This window comes from Heterodontus francisci, chromosome 1, assembly GCF_036365525.1.
Source record: "Heterodontus francisci isolate sHetFra1 chromosome 1, sHetFra1.hap1, whole genome shotgun sequence".
Lineage (NCBI taxonomy): Eukaryota > Metazoa > Chordata > Chondrichthyes > Heterodontiformes > Heterodontidae > Heterodontus > Heterodontus francisci.
In genome coordinates, this window is record NC_090371.1 from 141,734,735 (window position 1) to 141,753,072 (window position 18,338).

An 18,338-nucleotide genomic window follows, 5' to 3' on the forward strand; every position below is an offset into this window, starting at 1 on the left:
TCAACAGTGCACCATAAGACTAACTTGTTTCACAACTACACAATAATTAAGTACTTAAAAAGCATTGTTAGCAGTTTTAAAACATCGTTCTTCTCCGAATCACCCTGGTATATTTGCATAGGCAGTTGTGATTCACACAAGTCTGGACGGTGACAGTAGGTCATTCCGTTACCGGAGATGTTACATTTCAGCTAAATTCTGCCAAACCCAACATTCAGTTATTTGTAGGGTTCTACCCAGCACATCAGCAAATATCAGCAGGGATTGAACGTGGTCTGTATCATCACAGTGCCTATATAGCTACAAACTGAGCGAGTAACAGAGTTTATTGCTGACTTTTTAACATAAATGCGCTGGATATGGGAATGACTACACACAAGCAACTGTAATTGGAGCTGTTTGTGCAATTTATTCACCTCGTGCGCTAAAGATATCAGATACACTTAAAAAAAAACGTTGAATCCCCTTTCTGCATGTTCTGCGCTTTAGATTTAGCATGGAATTGACACACAATTAATCTTGTGGTCATTGTTTACAATTGCTACGAACCCTGGATTGCCTCAGCCTATGGTGTGCTAAAGCAGGATGTGCCAACACTGTCCTAAAGTAAAGCTGCAACACTATTAGTTACACTGAATTGGTGCCTGTGCTGATAAGGCAGCGCCATCTAAAGTCGTGACCAAAAGGACGAGGGATGATCCTCCAAAACTTTGCCACTTCCTGCTTCTCTCTCGTTCGTGCGGTTACCGCTGGTGGGCGTTGTGATTGTGAGAGTAGAAATTAGGAGGCTGAAAACTGTATTTGCATTCAATGAATGCTAGCTGGTAACCTCAATTAAATGCCGAATATATTACTGATAGGGGAAATAAAACAACTTGGGTGTCGGTTCTGAAGGATTTGCAGTGAACAGCGTGGAAGTGGAGTGAGACAGACACACACCACACGGGCTTTTAGGACAGTTCTGCCTCAGGTAAGTTGTATCTGCAACAAAGTGTAAAACAAACGTGTGCAAAGTCCAGGTCGGGCTGGGCCATATATACATTTTCACAAAACCTTCAACAGAGTTCAGAATCTTTTAAACATTCACCCACATTATGAATTAGTTTGTGTGTATAATTCTGTTGGGAAATATTTGTTTTATTTGTAGAGATTAAATGTTTTTCTTAAGTAACTTTGTTTGTCACTTCCTTGCTTAAATTGACAAATAATGAAATAGATTCCATCTGGTATTAGGCTTCAGTTCGCTGTATTAAAAATGACTGGCCCACCGTGTGTTTTTTGCCTTCCTTCCAGAAAGTTTTATCAACTCGCATTACTTTTGGGGAAACTTTAAACATGATAGGTGGTCAGGAAGTGTCTGGATATATATTTTACTATTAACTCATGGAACTTCATAAAGAGTGATATACGTTCTATTTCTTTTTAATACCAGTAATCAGTAAGCCCAGATATCATTTTAGCTTTTTTAAACTGAGATGTCAAAAGCATATAGTTAACAGAAGCTTTAAAGAGCCACTACACCCCCTTAAACTTCCTTCCAAAATATATTTGTAAACATAAGTTGAGTGTGGCAGTGTTATTACGTAATTGGTCACATATGTCGTGTCAATTTTAAGTAAAGTCCTTTGTGTCAGCCCATCTGTTAATGTACATATATTCCCCAATGGCTAATGTATGCCAAGAACCAAACCCACCCAAAAATTTCTTGTTAAAAGTAAAACAGCAGATAGAAATCTGAAACAAAACCAGCAATGTTGGGAGTACACAGTAGGCCAGTGATCATTTGTGGAGAGGGCGGACATGATGTTTTGGGTGTGCACCCTTCATAAACTTACTCAGTTTAGCTACAAAAGTCAATCAAGGAGGCAGATCCTTACTGCAGGGACGCTTAGAATGAGATCGTAAAAGGGAGTGTGATAAATGCCCCTTTTCTCTACAGTAGCTTTAATAGTGCAAATGACATCATTGGAGCTCCAACATGCTGTGTTTGCTGTAGCCAACTTTGTGAGGGAGCTGAACTATCACACATTGTTGCTGAATCATACCTGGCTTTGTGAGTGCCTATCTGTGTTAATGTAATTGTTGAGCCTGTACTGGTCCTGATGTCATAATGTTTTTGATGTTCCAAGGGGAACTTGCTGCTGAAACATTTTAAATGATGCTGGACTTTGGTAACTTTGAAAGCAGAAGTTGAAATTAAACTGTCCCCTGTCAAAGAATCAGCCTCCAAATATATTACATTTGTAATTCTAAGGTAAATCGTTAGTCTCAAGGGTTAATGTAGCTCATTTTATACAGAAGAACAGCTAACAGACATATTACAGTCAGGGACCAAATTCAATGTTTCAGCTAGGAAGTACTTGTTGTTTAGAAGGCATAAAGCAATGTGGGTCACTGCTTCTACACATCTGTAATTCACTTCTGGGTGACTTTAAAAAACATTGGATTTTCCCACTCATTTTTGTCTACAGAAACTGGCTGTGTGTGTGCCTGTGTGTATTGTTGAAAAGGCTGTTGAGACATATGGGATCCTTGGCTTTATTAATAGAGGAATAGAGTACAAAATGAGTAAGTTATGCTGGACCTTTACAAAAGCCTCAGCTGGAGTATTATGCTCAATTCTAGGCACCACATTTAAGGAAGAATGCCAAGAACTTGGAGAGGGTGCAAAAGAGATTTACTCAAATGGTACCATGATGAGGGACTTCAGTTATGTGGAAAGACTGGAGAAGCCTTCTGTGCTGTAATTTTTCTATGGTTCTATGGGGCACAGAGTTAAGGTGATTGGTAGAAGGATTAGAGGGGACATAAAGAAAAACTTTTTCACCCAGAGGGTGATGGGTGTTTGGAATTCATTGCCAGGAATGGTGGTGGAGGCAGAAACCTTCAATTCTTTTCAAAGGTACCTGGACATGCACCTGAAGTGCTGTAACCAGCAAGGCTATGGACAGGTGCTGGAAAGTGGGACTAGATTGGGCGGCTAGTTTTTTTGGCCGACATTTACATGACTGGCTGAATGGCCTCCTTCTGTGCCATAATCTTGCTATTGTTCTAAGGTGGCGTTGTTCTCCTTAGAGCAGAGAAGGTTAAGAGGAGATTTGATAGAGCTGATCAAAAATGAATGGTTTGATGGAGTAAATAGGGAAAAACTGTTTCCAGTGGCAGCAGGGTAGGTAACCAAAGGATACAGATTTAAGCTAATTGGCAAAAGAACCAGAGGCAACATGAAGAAACTTTTTTTTTACACAGTGAGTGTTGTGATTTGGAGTGCACTACCTAAAAAGTGTCAGAAGCAGATTCAATAGAAAATTCAAAAGAGAATTAGATCAAGACACGAAGGGGAAAAATTACAGTGCTATTGGAAAAGAGCAGGAGAGTGAGATTAATTGAATAGCTCTAGCAAAGAGCTGACACAGGAACAGTGGGATGAATGGCCTCCTCTGTGCTGTATCATTTGGTGATTCTATACGTTAACAACTCAGTTGAGAAAGCTGTCAGAACATAGGACTGTGAAATCACAAGAGTTAAGTGGTGCGTGTTGTAAATTAATATTTAGATGGAACGAAAACTGAAAATGCTGGAAACAAGATCTGGCAGCATCTGTAGAGGGTGAAACAGAATTAACATATCAGGTTATGACCCTTAATGTTTTTTCTTATTTAGAGGATTTTAGGTTGTAGTTTAATTGCTTTGAGTATTCAGTAAACATAGGAAGATAACATACCTATTTTATAGAATAGCAAACAGTCAGTGTTGAATTACAGATCCATATTTGTTCCTGAGTTGTTTTCAGCCTGTCTGCTCATAAGTGATAACATGAACACGTGCGCGTTGGCTGTCAATCTTGGATCATGTGACTTTTATATTATTGATATAAAGTATTTTGCCCATCATTTTGTTGGTGAGAAAATGCTGGCTTTTCACATTAGAAGAAGAGGCTCTTGATAACAAGAAATGATGGATATCTAATATAGAGGATATAATAGAAGAATTGATTTCTAATATAGTTGCAAAATACAGAAAAGCTTTTGTCCTGATGTGTTGAGGTGCAGACTACAGGGTGCAGCTTTCAGAAAATATAAAGTGTCTTGTTCTGTATATGCTATAAACTATTCAGTCACAATTTTTCAGAACAGAGTATTGTAATTTAACTTGAGCACTGGACTTTTGGGCACAACAGGCCTTTGATATGGTTCCTCGTGGTAGACTCATGACCAAAGGTTAGGACCTGTGGAGTTAGGGACAAATAGTGAATGGATAGCAAATAAGCTGAAAAACAAAAAGCAGAGAGTAGGGGTAAAGGGTGGTTTTCAAATATCAAAATTTGCAGATGATATCAAACTGGGGGATATAGCTAACACTGAGGAAGAATGAAACAATACAAGAAGACTTTAGAAAACTTGCTGACAGGGCAGTTCAGTGGCAAATTAACCTCAGCAAGGTTGTGTGAGGTGATGCACTCTGATAGTAAAAATAGGAACTCACATAAAACAAACTGGGGTAGAAGAGCAAAGTGGGGGTGGGGGGGGGGGGTGTCTAGTGATACATGTGAACAGATCATTAAAAGCAGCACCACAGGAGAGCAAAGTAATTAAATTGCTAACAGAGCTCTAGGATTTATTCTGAGGGTTATTGAATTCAAAAGTAGCGAAGTTATGTTAAACTTGTATAGGACCCTGGCCTGACTGCACGTAAGAGGACTGTACACAGTTCTGGTCTCCATCGCATAAAAAGGACAGATAAGCACCAGAGAAAGCACATAAAAAAGATTTACACAGATGGGACCATATCAGAGAGATTTCAGCTGTTGGGAAAATTCAACAGTTGGGACTTTTTTCCTTTGGAAAAGAGAAGTTTTTGAGGACACCTGATAGAGGTTTTTAAAATTATGGGTTGGACAGGGTAGATGTGGAGAATGTTTCCACTTGTGGTAAAACCTAAAACTGGGGACTGTAAATCCAAGATAGTTACTAATAATTCTAATAGGTAAATAAGGAGATATTTCTTTACTCTGGTTAGAATGTGAAACTTGCTACCACAGATTGCAGAAAATAGCTTAAACGTTTTCAAAAGGAAACTAGACAAAGTTATTAAGAGAAAGAGAATAGAAAGATATGCTGAAAGGCTGAGAGGAGGCAGATGGAATGGGAGGCAACTTGTGTGGACTATAAACACCAGCATAGACTAGTTGGGGTGAATGGCCTGTTTCTGTTCGGTACATTCTATGAAAAAGACAGATTGTAAGTACATTCACAGAGTGCTAACCAAGTGTCTAGTTTCCAGTTAATAGTCGAGAAATTAAAGGCCTGGCAGGGAACCTCAGCCTCATGGAATGCACATCATGTGCCATGTGGGAAATCACTGGATAGTGAGCTCAGAGGCAGCAATGACAGTGCTGGACCTCGGAAGAGACTGTACACAGACATTGAGGAGTTAAAGAGCCTCCAGCGAAATCCCCAACTACAAAAACAACACTGCAAGACAGCTATAGTGACGCCACAACCAGGGAAGGTGCTGATTGCTGAGTAGCTGGTATGTGTTTCTAGTTAATAGTCTAGAAAGTAAAGGCATGACAGGGAACCTCAGCCCCGTGTAATGCACATCTGGTGCCATGGGAAATCCTGGACCCATCTAGTGGCCTGGACGACCACATGTGCAGAAAGTGGTGCCAACTGGAGCAGCTTGAGCTCCAGGCTTTGGAGCATGAGCAGTGGCTGGAGTCACTATAGGGCATCCATGAGGCTGAGAGCTTCATGGTTGGCATATTTCTGGAGGTGGTCACACCTCAGCATAAAAATGTGCAGACAGATAGGGAATGGACCGCTCACCAGAAGGTCAGGGAGGACCAGACAGGCAGAACAGGGACTCCATGTTGCTCCATCTTGCTCTGCAACTGGTATTCAGTTCTGAATATGTTGAGAGTAATGCCTCTGCCTGCACTACCCAGATGAACCAAATCCACGGCACCATGAGTATCTCATCTGCATAGGGCAGGGGGAAGGAGAGTGGAAGAGTAATAACGTTAGGGGATTTGATAATGAGGGGAACAGACAGGCACTTCTGTGCCTGCAGACATGACTCGAGGATGGTATGCTGCCTCCCCAGTGTCAGGGTCAAGGATGTCACTGAGCAGTTGCAGGACATTCTGGTGGATGAACAGCCAGAGGTCATGGTCCATATTGGCACAATGACATGGGCAGAAAGAGGGAGAAGTCCTGCAGGCAGAGTTTGGGGAGCTAGGAGAGAGATTGAAAAGCAGGACCTCAAAGGTAGTAATCTCCAGATTACTTCTGGTGGCATGTTCTAGTGAGTACAGAAATAGGAAGATAGATCTGATGAGTATAATAAAGGCAAAATACTGCGGATGCTGGAAATCTGAAATAAAAACAAGAAATGCTGGAAATACTCAGCAGGTCTGGCAGCATCTGTGGAGAGAGAAGCAGGGTTAACGTTTCAGGTCAGTGACCCTTCTTCAGAACTAGCAAATATTAGAAATGGAAAAGGTTATAAGCAAGTAAAGTGGGGGTGGGGCAAGAGAAAACAAAGGAAAAGGTGTAAATAGGACAAAGTCATAGAATAGCTGACCAGAAGGTCGTGGAGCAAAGGCAAACAATATGTTAATGATGTGTTGAAAGACAAAGCATTAGTACAGATAGGGTGTTAATGGACTGAAAATTGAACAGCCGCAAGTACAAAGATGAAAAAAAAACAGTGGGTAAGCAAACTGAACAAACTAAGATGAAATAAAATAAAATAAACATACAAAAAAAGAAAAAATATATTTTTTTTTTAAAAAGAAAAAGAAAAAAATAACTAAAAATAAAAGTAAAATGGGGGCCTGTCATGCTCTGAAATTATTGAACTCCATGTTCAGTCCGGCAGGCTGTAGTGTCCTAATCGGTAAATGAGATGCTGTTCCTCGAGCTTGTGTTGATGTTCACTAGAACACTGCAGCAATCCCAGGACCGAGATTTGAGCATGAGAGCAGGGGGGAGTGTTCAAATGGCAAGCAACCGGAAGCTCGGGGTCCTGCTTGCGGACTGAGCGGAGGTGTTCCGCAAAGCTGTCACCCAGTCTGTATTTGGTCTCCCCAATGTAGAGGAGACCACATTGTGAGCAGCGAATACAGTATACTACATTGAAACAAGTACAAGTAAATCGCTGCTTCACCTGAAAGGAGTGTTTGGGGCCTGGGTTAGTGAGGAGAGAGGAGGTAAATGGGCAGGTACTACACCTCCTGCGATTGCAGGGGAAGGTGCCATGGGAAGAGGTGGGGGTTTTGGAGGAGTGGACCAGGGTGTCACGGAGGGAACGATCCCTTCGGAATTCTGACAGGGGAAGGGAGGGGAAGATGCGTTTGGTAGTGGCATCACGCTGGAGGTGGCGGAAATGGCGGAGGATGATCCTTTGGATATGGAAGCTGATGGGGTGGAAAGTGAGGACAAGGGGAACCCTGTCGCGGTTCTGGGAGGGAGGGGCAGGGGTGAGGGTAGAGGTGCGGGAAATGGGCCGGACACGGTTGAGGGCCCTGTCGACCACAGTGGGGGAGAATCCTCTGTTGAAGAAAAGGGAAGACATATCAGAAGCGCTGTCATGGAAGGTGGCATCATCAGAGCAGATGCGTCGGAGAAGGAGAAACTGAGAGAATGGAATGGAGTCCTTACAGGAGGCAGGGTGTGAAGAAGTGTAGTCGAGGTAGCTGTGGGAGTCAGTGGGCTTATAATGGATATTGGTAGACAGCCTATCCCCAGAGATGGAGACAGAGAAGTCGAGGAAGGGAAGGGAAGTGTCGGAGATGGACCATGTAAAGGTGAGAGAAGGGTGGAAATTGGAAGAAAAGTTGATAAGTTTTCCAGTTCGGGGCGGGAGCAGGAAACGGCACTGATGCAGTCATCAATGTACCGGAAAAAGAGTTGGGGGAGGGGGCCTGAGTAGGACTGGAACAAGGAATGTTCGGCATATCCCTCAAAAACACAGGCATAACTAGGACCCATGCGGGTACCTATTGCGACACCTTTTACTTGAAGGAAGTGAGTGGAGTTGAAAGAGAAGTTGTTCAATGTGAGAACAAGTTCAGCCAGGCGGAGGAGGGTGGTGGTGGATGGGGACTGGTTGGGCTTCTGTTCAAGGAAGAAGCGGACAGCCCGCAAACCGTCCTGGTGGGGGATGGAGGTGTAGAGGGATTGGACATCCAGAGTGAAGAGGAGGTGGTTGGGGCCAGGAAACTGGAAATTGTCAAAATGACAGAGGGCGTCAGAAGAGTCATGGATGTAGGTGGGAAGAGACTGGACCAGCGGAGAAAAGATAGAGTCAAGGTAGGAAGAACTAAGTTCAGTGGGGCAGGAGCAGGCTGACACAATGGGTCTGCCGGGACAGTCCTGTTTGTGGATTTTGGGAAGGAGGTAGAAGCGGGCTGTCCGGGGTTATGGGACTATGAGGTTGGAAGCTGTAGAGGGAAGATCTCCAGAGGAGATTAGGTCGGTGACAGTTCTGTGGACAGTAGCTTGATGTTCGGTGGTGGGGTCATGGTCCAGAGGGAGGTAGGAAGAAGTGTCTGAGAGTTGGCGCTGAGCCTCTGCAAGGTCGAGGTCGGTAGGCCATACAACAACAGCACCGCCCTTGTCTGCAGGTTTGATGACCATGTCAGGGTTAGACCTGAGAGAACAGACTGCCTCAAGTTCCGAGGGGAACAGGTTAGAGTGAGTGAGCGGGGCAGAGAAATTGAGATGACCAATGTTGCGCCGACAGTTTTCAATGAAAAGATCAACAGCGGGTAAGAGGCCAGAGGGAGGGATCCAGGTAGAGGGAGAATGCTGGAGGCGGATGAATGGGTCTACTGATCGGGGGGAGGACTCCTGGTCAAAGAAGTGAGCCCGGCGGCGGAGGTGACGGAAGAAGAGCTCAACGTCATGCCGAGCGCAAAATTCATTGGGGTGGGGGCGTAAGGGGATAAAACTGAGACCCTTGCTGAGTACAGAACGTTCAGTGTCAGAGAGGGGGAGGTCAGAAGGTATAGTGGGTATAGAGATCTGATGAGTATGTGGTTGGAGAGATGGTGCAGGAGGGAGGCCTCTTCCTGAGGCACTCGGACTGCTTCTGGGAGAAGTGGGACTGGTACAAGCCGGATGGGTTGCACTCCAACAAGGCTGGAACCAATATCCTCGGAAGGGGTTTTGCTAGTACTGTTGGGGAGAGTTTAAATTAGCTTGGCGGGGGATAGGAACCTGAGAGTAGATTCAGAAGGGAGGGAAGAAAAGTTGGAAATGAAAGGGAGAAAATTAGTAAGCCTGTTTGGAAGAGAACAAGGGAGTTTGGCAGTGCTAAAGGGTATATACTTCAATGCAAGAAGTCGAAGGAATAAGGCCCGAGTCCCTCCATTTTTTCCCACGCCCGATCTGACCACTGGAATGTTCACTTTACCTAACTTCCTATTCCGAATCTGCAGGAAGCTGCAGCATGAGCGCGATGACGTCATAGCGACGCTCACCCGCTCACAGCGCAGACTCAGAGTTTCCCTCCTTGACATCCCAGACTCCCAGCTCAGGGAGGCTTTTCAACTTTTGACACTTCCCTGCAGAGCAAAATGCAATACTTACTTTTGTGTGGATTGCATGAACTTGCCTTGTATTCCCTTGAGTTTGGGAGGGGAAGTGGGTGATCGAATTGAAGTCTTTAATTGATAAAGAGAAACTATTTCTTCTGATGGGAGAATCCAGAACAAAGGTGCACAATCTTACAATTAGAGCTGGCCATTAAGTTGTGAAATCACGTAACACAATTTCACACAAAGGAAGTGGAAATATGGAATTTTCTCTTCTAAAAGGCTGTTTATTCTGTCAATTTAAATTTTTAAAACGGAGATTGACGATTTTTTTTAGGTAAGGACATTAAGGGATGTGGATCGAAAATGGATGAATGGAGTTGTGGCACAGATCAGCCATGATCTAATTGAATGCAGGAACAGGTTCTGGGGCTGAATGGCTTATTCCTGTTCCTATGTTCCTATATGTTCCACTTTGAAAAGGATCCAAAACGAATGGAGGAAGTATAGTCACCTTGTTTGGTTACAAGCTGAAGCTTTAGACAAGTTATAAGAAACGTTCCAAGTCTTTTGCAGCCAGCATAGAAAAAAAACAAATTGGTTAGTTACAATCACACGTTAAAAAGATCTTTTCCCTCGTTTTGGATAAAACTCCTTGAGAAATTACTAACATTTCACTTAATGCAAAATAAACACCACTGTCTACGATTAATTTGTTTGCACTTTTATATTTCAATTTGCATGACGTGGAAGAAATGAACAACCTGTCAGAGGTACAGTAGTGGTACTACACATTTGTAAATGGAATTTGAGTACAAGGTACTGCTGATTTATCTGAAAAAGTCAAACAATGCCCTCACCACAGCATGCCACCTTTTCCTGAATTGTTTCAAGGTTTATGTCTTTGTAATTGTCATAGTTGCCAACATTCATGTTTGGAGCAGACATTTTTCATATTGGACCCCTGTCTACTCCATTCACTTATTGGCAACTCAAGCAGTATCTCTCTAGTTCTGGCTGATTCCTCTTCAGATTCAGTGCAGGAGAAACCATCCAGCCTGAAGCTCTGAGAAATGATAGGATAGTAACAGTCTTCCATGCTGTTCTGTGTGATGTGTCACACCTTCACTTGCTGATGGTTCACCAGCCCATACTGATTCTGGACTTCAAATGCCAATAGTGCCAACTCTACATAAGTCTAATCACTGCCTGCCTGTGAGATCACTGTGGCCTTTCTTCAGCTGAGAAACTTGCTGGTCACTTTTCAAGTACTCCTAATATTTGCAGTATATCCACTAAGATTAAAAATTACTTAGTTGTTACACGAGCACCTAGAGTACAACACATAATTTTGCTCTCCTTACTTAAGGAGGGATATACTTGCATTGGAATTAGGATCACTAGGCAGATTCCTGAGATGAAGGTGTTGTATCTGAGGACAGGTTGAACAGGTTGGGCCTGTACTCACTGGAGTTTAGAAGAATGAGAGGTGATCTTATTGAAACATAAAAGATTCTGAGGGGGCTTCATACAGTCGATGCTGAGATGATATTTTCCCTTGTGGGGGAATCTAGAACTAGGGGGCAGAGTTTCAAAATAAGTGGTTTCCCTTTTAAGACGGAGATGAGGAGGAATTTCTTCTCTTCAGGGGGTCATTTAATTTTGGAATTCTCTTCCCTGGAGAGCAGTGAAGGCTGGGTCACTAAATATATTCAAGACTGAGCTACACAGATTTTTGATCTACAGGGGAGTAAAGGGTCGTGGGGTGGGGGGGTGGGTTGGTGGTTGGCAGGAAAGTGGACTTAAGGCCACAATTAGATCAGCCATGTTCTTATTAAATGGCGGAAAAGGTTCGAGGGGCCGAATGGCCTACTCCTGCTCCTATTTCGTAGATCTTATTAAAAGCTCTATGAGTACTTTAAGTACTTTTCTACTCTGGACATCAGTAAGTGTGCTAGGTGGTACAAGGAAAAGGCAAGAAACAAGAAGGTTGGAGAGAGGAGGGTAGGCTAAGGAAGAGCAAGGAAAGAGAGAAACGGCCAGGGGAAGCCATTTGTCCCCTCTTGATACAAAAAGCACTCAACAGCATTGATGTAGCACCTTTAGCATCCTGCGTCATTCTCAAGCTGAACAAAGTGCTATAAAGGAAAAGGCTTGCTAAATGCAGTTAATTAGCTAATGATCCTTGTTAGCATTATACTTTGTGAAGGTAGTTATGACTGTTATTTAATTGAAATGTTTTATATCTTCCAAAGTTGTTTTGCTGATTAAATCCAAATTCTTTTGATAGCATATACATTTTTTTAAAAACTGAGGAAGTTTGCTCACGCTGGTTTTATCTGTCACTTTTTTGGCTTGCATTCAAGAGAAAATGAAAACAAAGTCAGGAGGCCTACACATTTTGTGTTCAGAGTATTTCATGTGCTTTTGGTTAACATACCTCCAAAGTGCCTGATGTAATTCAATTCAATATTTGTTTTAACACAACATTGAAACCTGTTTCTTTCCTCTTCAGTCGATTTTATCTATATCATAGGTCCTCCTCCTCCCCTGTGCTATGGCTGGATGACCTTTTTGTATATATTTCTGCTCTCTTCTTCTTTCTGACATACTTTGCATTGTGCGATGTGATGTCAGATGAACTCTGTATGGACTACTAAGTTCCAGTAATACGAAATATACAGTTTCGAAGCCTTTTTTAATCACCTGGTGTGGCTTTGAGGGAATTGCCATTTCCTCTTGTAAATAGATGTGGGTGAGAGATTACTCAGTATAGAACAAGTGTAGGCAGGTTATTTCGCAGATGCAGTGTCTACAATTTCTTGCTAAGGGGTCAAGGCCACCTTTTGAAAATATGTGATTGTCTTGTGAGCTAATGTAACCTTGCTAAGAAAATTTGTGTCCGTCTGCATCAGTGATAATTTTTTATCCCTGCTCCATGGTGCATATAAAACGCCTCTGCAAAGCACACAAAACACTTCATAAGTGGGAAAGAACAATGGAAACTGCGAGTATTTGGTTGATACTAGGATACAGAGGTACTGACTTAACATTGATTAAAGTGGTCCTATAGTTTATATGCACTGAAAGGCATTGTTCAACTATCATTATTTAGATGGTAGTGCAAAAGCCAACCAAAGCCTATCCTTCTTGATGCCCGTATACCTTCATTTTTCCATCATGTGCCATTCATTGGTGTTTGGGAAGTTTGGCCAGTTTCCCCCTTGTTAATCCAGGGACCAGAAAGATTTGGCTGAGACAAGGTAGTGATTTGCATCATTGAATCTGTTCTCTCAATTAAGGACTCATCCAGGTGTGCAGCCCTCAGACTTAAGGGAAACATACAAAAATGGGGACTGCACAATGAAGAATGCATGGTTAGAGGATGGTGAGTGACTTTTGTTTATATTTGTTCTTGAGATGTGGCCAATGATAGCAAGGCAGCATTTATTGCCCATCCCTGACTTTTTTTTTGCAAGGGATTGAGTCAGCCTTCGTGTGTTGTGGCAACTTGGCCAGACCAGGTATGGGCAGCAGGTTCCCTCCCTGAAGGGCAGTAGTGAACAAATGATTTTTAATGACAATCTGGTCACTTTGTTATCTGGTGGCAGCCTTCAATTTACCAAAATGTATTCAATTAAGTTTGAACTCGTGATATATGGGCTGCTAGTTCATAACCATTACCCCACCATACCAGAGTGGAAATATGAACATTGAAAGCAATGGGGAGAGTGCAGTTAAATAAGTCAATAGTGGATGTTGTGATGGATGGAGAGCCAGAGGAGAGCCACTTAGAGTTTGAATAAAAAATCAAGGGAGCTGGGGAAAGTTTTTTTTTCATTCCTTTATTCTTCCAATGGTGAATAGTGCGGGTGGTGAAGTTACGAGAAGATAGAGATGAAGATCCTGAGAGAGAGATAAGGAGATGGAAAAAGAGAGGCTCCAGGTGCTCCTTTTCCAACTGTAAGTCACAACATTTCCTGAGTAATTCATTTTTGTGAAGTGCCCGAAGATGTGAATGAAGTGCTATCTAAATCTAAAAGTTTTTTCTTTCTTAATGATGCTTAAGCAACCGTAATAGTCAGCCGTAGATAACTTGCGTCTAACTAAATTATTGTCTCAACTCGCTCTACTTTTGATTTTAATACAAACAATAATGTGCATCAGTGGCTGTTTTGGCAAAGTCAGATTACTTTCCCAGTTTCTGCTTTTTTATATGGGTTGATAGCAGAGGTCCTGACAATTTTGTTTAAATGAAGAGCAAAATCCTGAGCAGTGACTTGTTCAAGGGCCTGTCTCACACATGTGCTATACAGCACCTGTTTGTATTTTGCTCTTTTTTTCAGCTGCCTATCTGTCATTCCAGTTCCAATAGCATTTCCAGCACTGAGCACCCTATATAAGGCTAGGTTCAGAGACAAGTGAATCAGCAGATTTGGTGAGGGCCATAGATAGCCCTCAGGCTACATTATAACTATCCCTGGTTTAAACAAATATGACGCAGTTTTGCTTTGGTAGAAGGTATTCATTGCAAGATTGAAATTTTATAAAATGGAAAATGGGAGGCGTTACAATGTATGTTTGACATCTTGGAGCCTTTTCAGTGTCATTAGTGGTAAAGTTAGACAGCTTCAAGTTATATTCCAGTTTTAAATTATAAACCTGCTAGCAGAAACCCGTAAAACACTTGCATTCAAATTAGTATCTTTTTATTGCAACAGTACTTCTTTAAATACAGGGTTTCTAGTTATTCTTTCATCAAAGGCTTTAACAGAATCAAAATTTTTCATTCTGGAAAAAGCTATATAAAAGTATCCATGTGTAAAAACAGGCCTAGGAATATAAATACTAATTTTGTCAAGAGTCTGCTCTTGTGACTTATTTATAGTCATAGAATATGCAAGTCTAATTGGGAACTGTTTTCTACTGAGTTGAAAAGGCAGGTTTACATCTGATGGACTCAATATTATTAGAGGAATATATGTTCTATTTCCTTGAATTCTGCCTGTTTTAATTTCAGCATCTATCATCAAAAGAAAACAACTTTCTGACTACCAATCTTGTTCCATGACAAAGTTTTTGTTTCTGATTCAAGTTTTGTAGCAACTGCTCCTTCCTTGAATCTTAAGTTTGTGCAGTTGCATGCCCATTGGAGTTAGACTGTGTAGAAACTCTGGAGGGTATAGACTGTTATCATCTTCATCCTCTATAGAATGAATAGAATGAATGCTGGTGTATTCTTTTAATTCACCTGACAGCTTTTTAAAAACTTTTTCATTCAAATCTAGTGAATCATCATTTTTAGCACAAAGAATAGCTTTTGAATAATTTGTATTGTATAATTGTCCCTACTATTTTGCCACACTTGGCCAATTCTATCATCTCATCCACCCCTTTCATATCATCCCATTCTTCCCATGCGATCTCCATCCCATTCTTTCCATCCCTCTCAAGCCATCTCTATTTCGCTCTTGCCATTCCCATTCCTCCCATCAATCCCATCCCATACTGCACAGAAACAAATCTCCAGCCAGAGTAACTTTGTTGTTGGACTCCCCCTACCTTCTGCTGTTTGTGTTTTCCAACAACGCCCTCACTGCGTTGCCGCTGCCACCATCCGTTGGCAGCCACATGTGCGTCATGCATTGCAGGCCTCCGCGTGCACCATGTACCTCTGCATGCACCAGATACCGCCTACCAAATAAACCCACCTACATTGCCCTCAAAGTGATCAATCAAAACAGTGCGGACAGACAAAAACTGAGTGCTACTATTATAGATTATAATTACAGTTGCCATTCCATTTGATAATGACATTGTCTAGCCATTAAGTGCAAGTCATGTAAGTCCTCTCTTCTAACATGAGATTAAACACTTCATTTTGCCTTGCATAGAGTAACATTACAGACAGTCCTGCTTCATTGTTGCAGCATAATCAAAAGGACTTAATTTTTTTAAAGATATATGAATGCAATGAAACATTAATTTTAATCTACAAATCTTTTTAGAGTGTATTGACATTGTTCATTTTATGATAGAGGCGAATTGTGGTGAGGAATTGGTGTGTAGAATGGTTTATGGAGAGAAAGAGAGAGAGAGAAACATAACAAGAAATAGGAGCAGAAGTAGGCCAAGCAGCCCCTTGAGTCTGCTGTGCCATTCATCAAGATCATGATCAATGTTGACTTGAACTCCACTTTCCCACATGATCCCCAAATCCCTTTATTCTCTTAGATTCCAAAAATCTATTGATCTCAACCTTGAATATACTCAATGACCGAGCATCCACAATCCAGGGTAGAGAATTCCAAAGGCTCACAATCAACTGTGTGAAGAAAATTTTTCCTCATCAGTGCTAAATGGCTGCCCCCTTGTTCTAGACTGTCCATTCAGGGGAAACAACCTCTGTGTCTGCCCTGTCAAGCCATCTCTGAATCTTGAGATCACCTTTCATTCTTCTAAACACTAGAGTGTGTAGGTCCAATCTACTTAACCTTTCGTCATAGGACAACCCCCTCGTCTCAGGAATCATTTTGGTGAATCTTCATTGCACCTCCTCCAAGGCAAGTATATCCTTCAATAGTTGCAGAGGCCAAAACGGCACACAGTACTCTAGGTGTGGTCTCACCAAAGCCTGTACAATTGCAGCAAGACTTCCTTACTCTTGTAATCCAATTCCCTTGCAATAAACCATTTGCCTTCCTAATTGTTTGCTGCACATGCATGTTAACTTTCTGTAATTCATGTACAAGGACACCCAAATCCCTCTGAACACCAACATTTAACAGTTTCTCATTATTTAAAAAATATTTTGTTTTTCTGTTCTTCCTACCAAAGTGGATAACCTCACATTTCTCCACATTGTACTCCATCTGTCACCATCTTGCCCACTCACTGACCTAATCTATATCCCTTTACAGACCCAGCTTTGTATCTTAAGCAAATTTGGGTAGATTACACTCAGTCCCTTCATCTAAATCATGGATATAGATTGTAAATAGCTGAGCCCCAGCACTAATCCTTGCAGCAACCCACTAGTATTAGCCTGCCGACCTGAAAATGACACGTTTATTCTGACTCTGTTTTCTGTACTTTTCAGTGCCCCTTAGATATGCTAATATATTACCTCCAACCCCATGAACCCTTATCTTGTGCAACTTTTTGTGTGGCACCTTATCAAGTCACTTTTGAAAATCAAAATGTACTACATTCACTGGTTCCTCTTTATCTACCCTGCTAGTTACATTCTCAAAAAACTTATAGATTGATCAAACATGATTTCTTTTTCATAAAACCATTTCCTAATCATATTCAGATTTTTTAAGTGCCCTGTTACCACTTCCTGAATAATGAATTCCAGCATTTTTCTGATGACTGGTGTCAGGCTAACTGGCTTGTAGTTCCCTATTTTTTCTCTCCCTCCTAATGCTACATTTACTACCTTCCAATCCACTGTGACTGTTCCAGAATCTAGGGAATTTTGGAAGATCTCCACTAACGTGTCCACTATCTATAACCACCTCTTTTAGAACCCTAGGATGTAGGCCATCAGGTGAAGGAGATTTGTTGTCTTTTAGTCCCATTAATTTTTCCATTACTTTTTCTTAATATTAATTACTTTAAGCTCCTCCACTCTCATTAGACCTTTGATTCCCCACTACTTTTTTGGTATGTTTTTCTGTTGTCTTCTGTGAATTTGTTTGACGTTCCTGCTGTTTACTATCCCCAATATAATTTTTTGTGTCTCTGCCTTTAGGGATCCACGTTTACTTTCACTAATCTCTTCCTTCTTGCATGCTTATGGAAGTTCTTGCAATTAGTTTTTGTATTTCTTTCTCGTTTACTCTTACATTCTATTTGGTCCCTCTCCAAGTTTTTGAACATTTTTTTGCTGGTTTCTAAAATTCTCCCAATTCTCAGGCGTACTTCTTGGCAACATTAAGGGACCCATGTTGACTTTTGTTACTCTCTTCCTTTTATATACTTTGTTGAAGCTCTTACAACTTGTTTTTATATTTCTTGATAGTTTCCTCATGTTCTATCAATTTTTGGTCATCTTTTGCTGGTTCCCACCTGTGTAAATGGTTTTATTTAAGGTTCAGTACTCTAATTTTGGACTTGCTTACATCACTCTCAAAATTGATGTGAAATTATCATATTATGATCACTTTTTCCTAGAGGATCTTTTACTATGAGATTACTAATTAACCCTGTCTCATTACACAAGACAAGATCTAAAATAGCCTTTTCCCCAGTTGGTTCCACAATGTATTGTTCTAGGAAACTGTCTTGAATGTATTCCATGAACTCATCTTGCAAAACAGTTTTTACCAATTTGATTTGCCCAGGCTATACTAAAGTCTCCCATGATTATTGCATTGCCTTTATTACAAGCTCCACTTATTTCTTGATAAATTCTCTGTCGAACAGTATAGCTACAGCTGGGGCCTATAAAATACTCCCACCATTGTTTTATGCAGCTTGTTATTTCTTACTCACTATTTCTACTCATACTGATACTGCTGAAGAGAGAGTTGACAGCGGTCTGAATGTGACAGCACCAGTTGATGGGCTACTGCAGTTTTGTGACACCCTACGTAAAATAATGCTTTATGTGGTTTATGCTGTAATTTACTGAGGAACAACAAATGTTACGGCATGCATAAAAGGTCATAATATAATGAGTGTGTGATATCATCAAACATAATCTGAACGTGGAGATTAAATTAACAGGTAATTTTGTGCTCCCAGCTTGAAAACTGCACTGACAGGCAATGTTGTTAAAGATTTAGGCTAC

The 18,338-nt window shown here is 41.4% G+C and overlaps 1 protein-coding gene across 6 annotated transcripts in view; it reads left to right on the plus strand.

The window, feature by feature from the left end:
* Positions 1–767: 767 nt before the first annotated feature.
* arap2 (ArfGAP with RhoGAP domain, ankyrin repeat and PH domain 2) overlaps positions 768–18,338 on the plus strand; it is a 413,638-nt gene continuing 396,067 nt past the window's right edge. For 5 of the 6 annotated variants that reach the window (XM_068036991.1, XM_068037024.1, XM_068037005.1 and 2 more), the window contains exon 1: positions 768–970. The gene's annotated coding sequence lies outside the window, so the exon portion shown is untranslated. Of the gene's footprint in view, positions 971–13,439; positions 13,505–18,338 lie in introns of those variants that run through there. The other variant, XM_068036998.1, reaches the window with a different exon arrangement.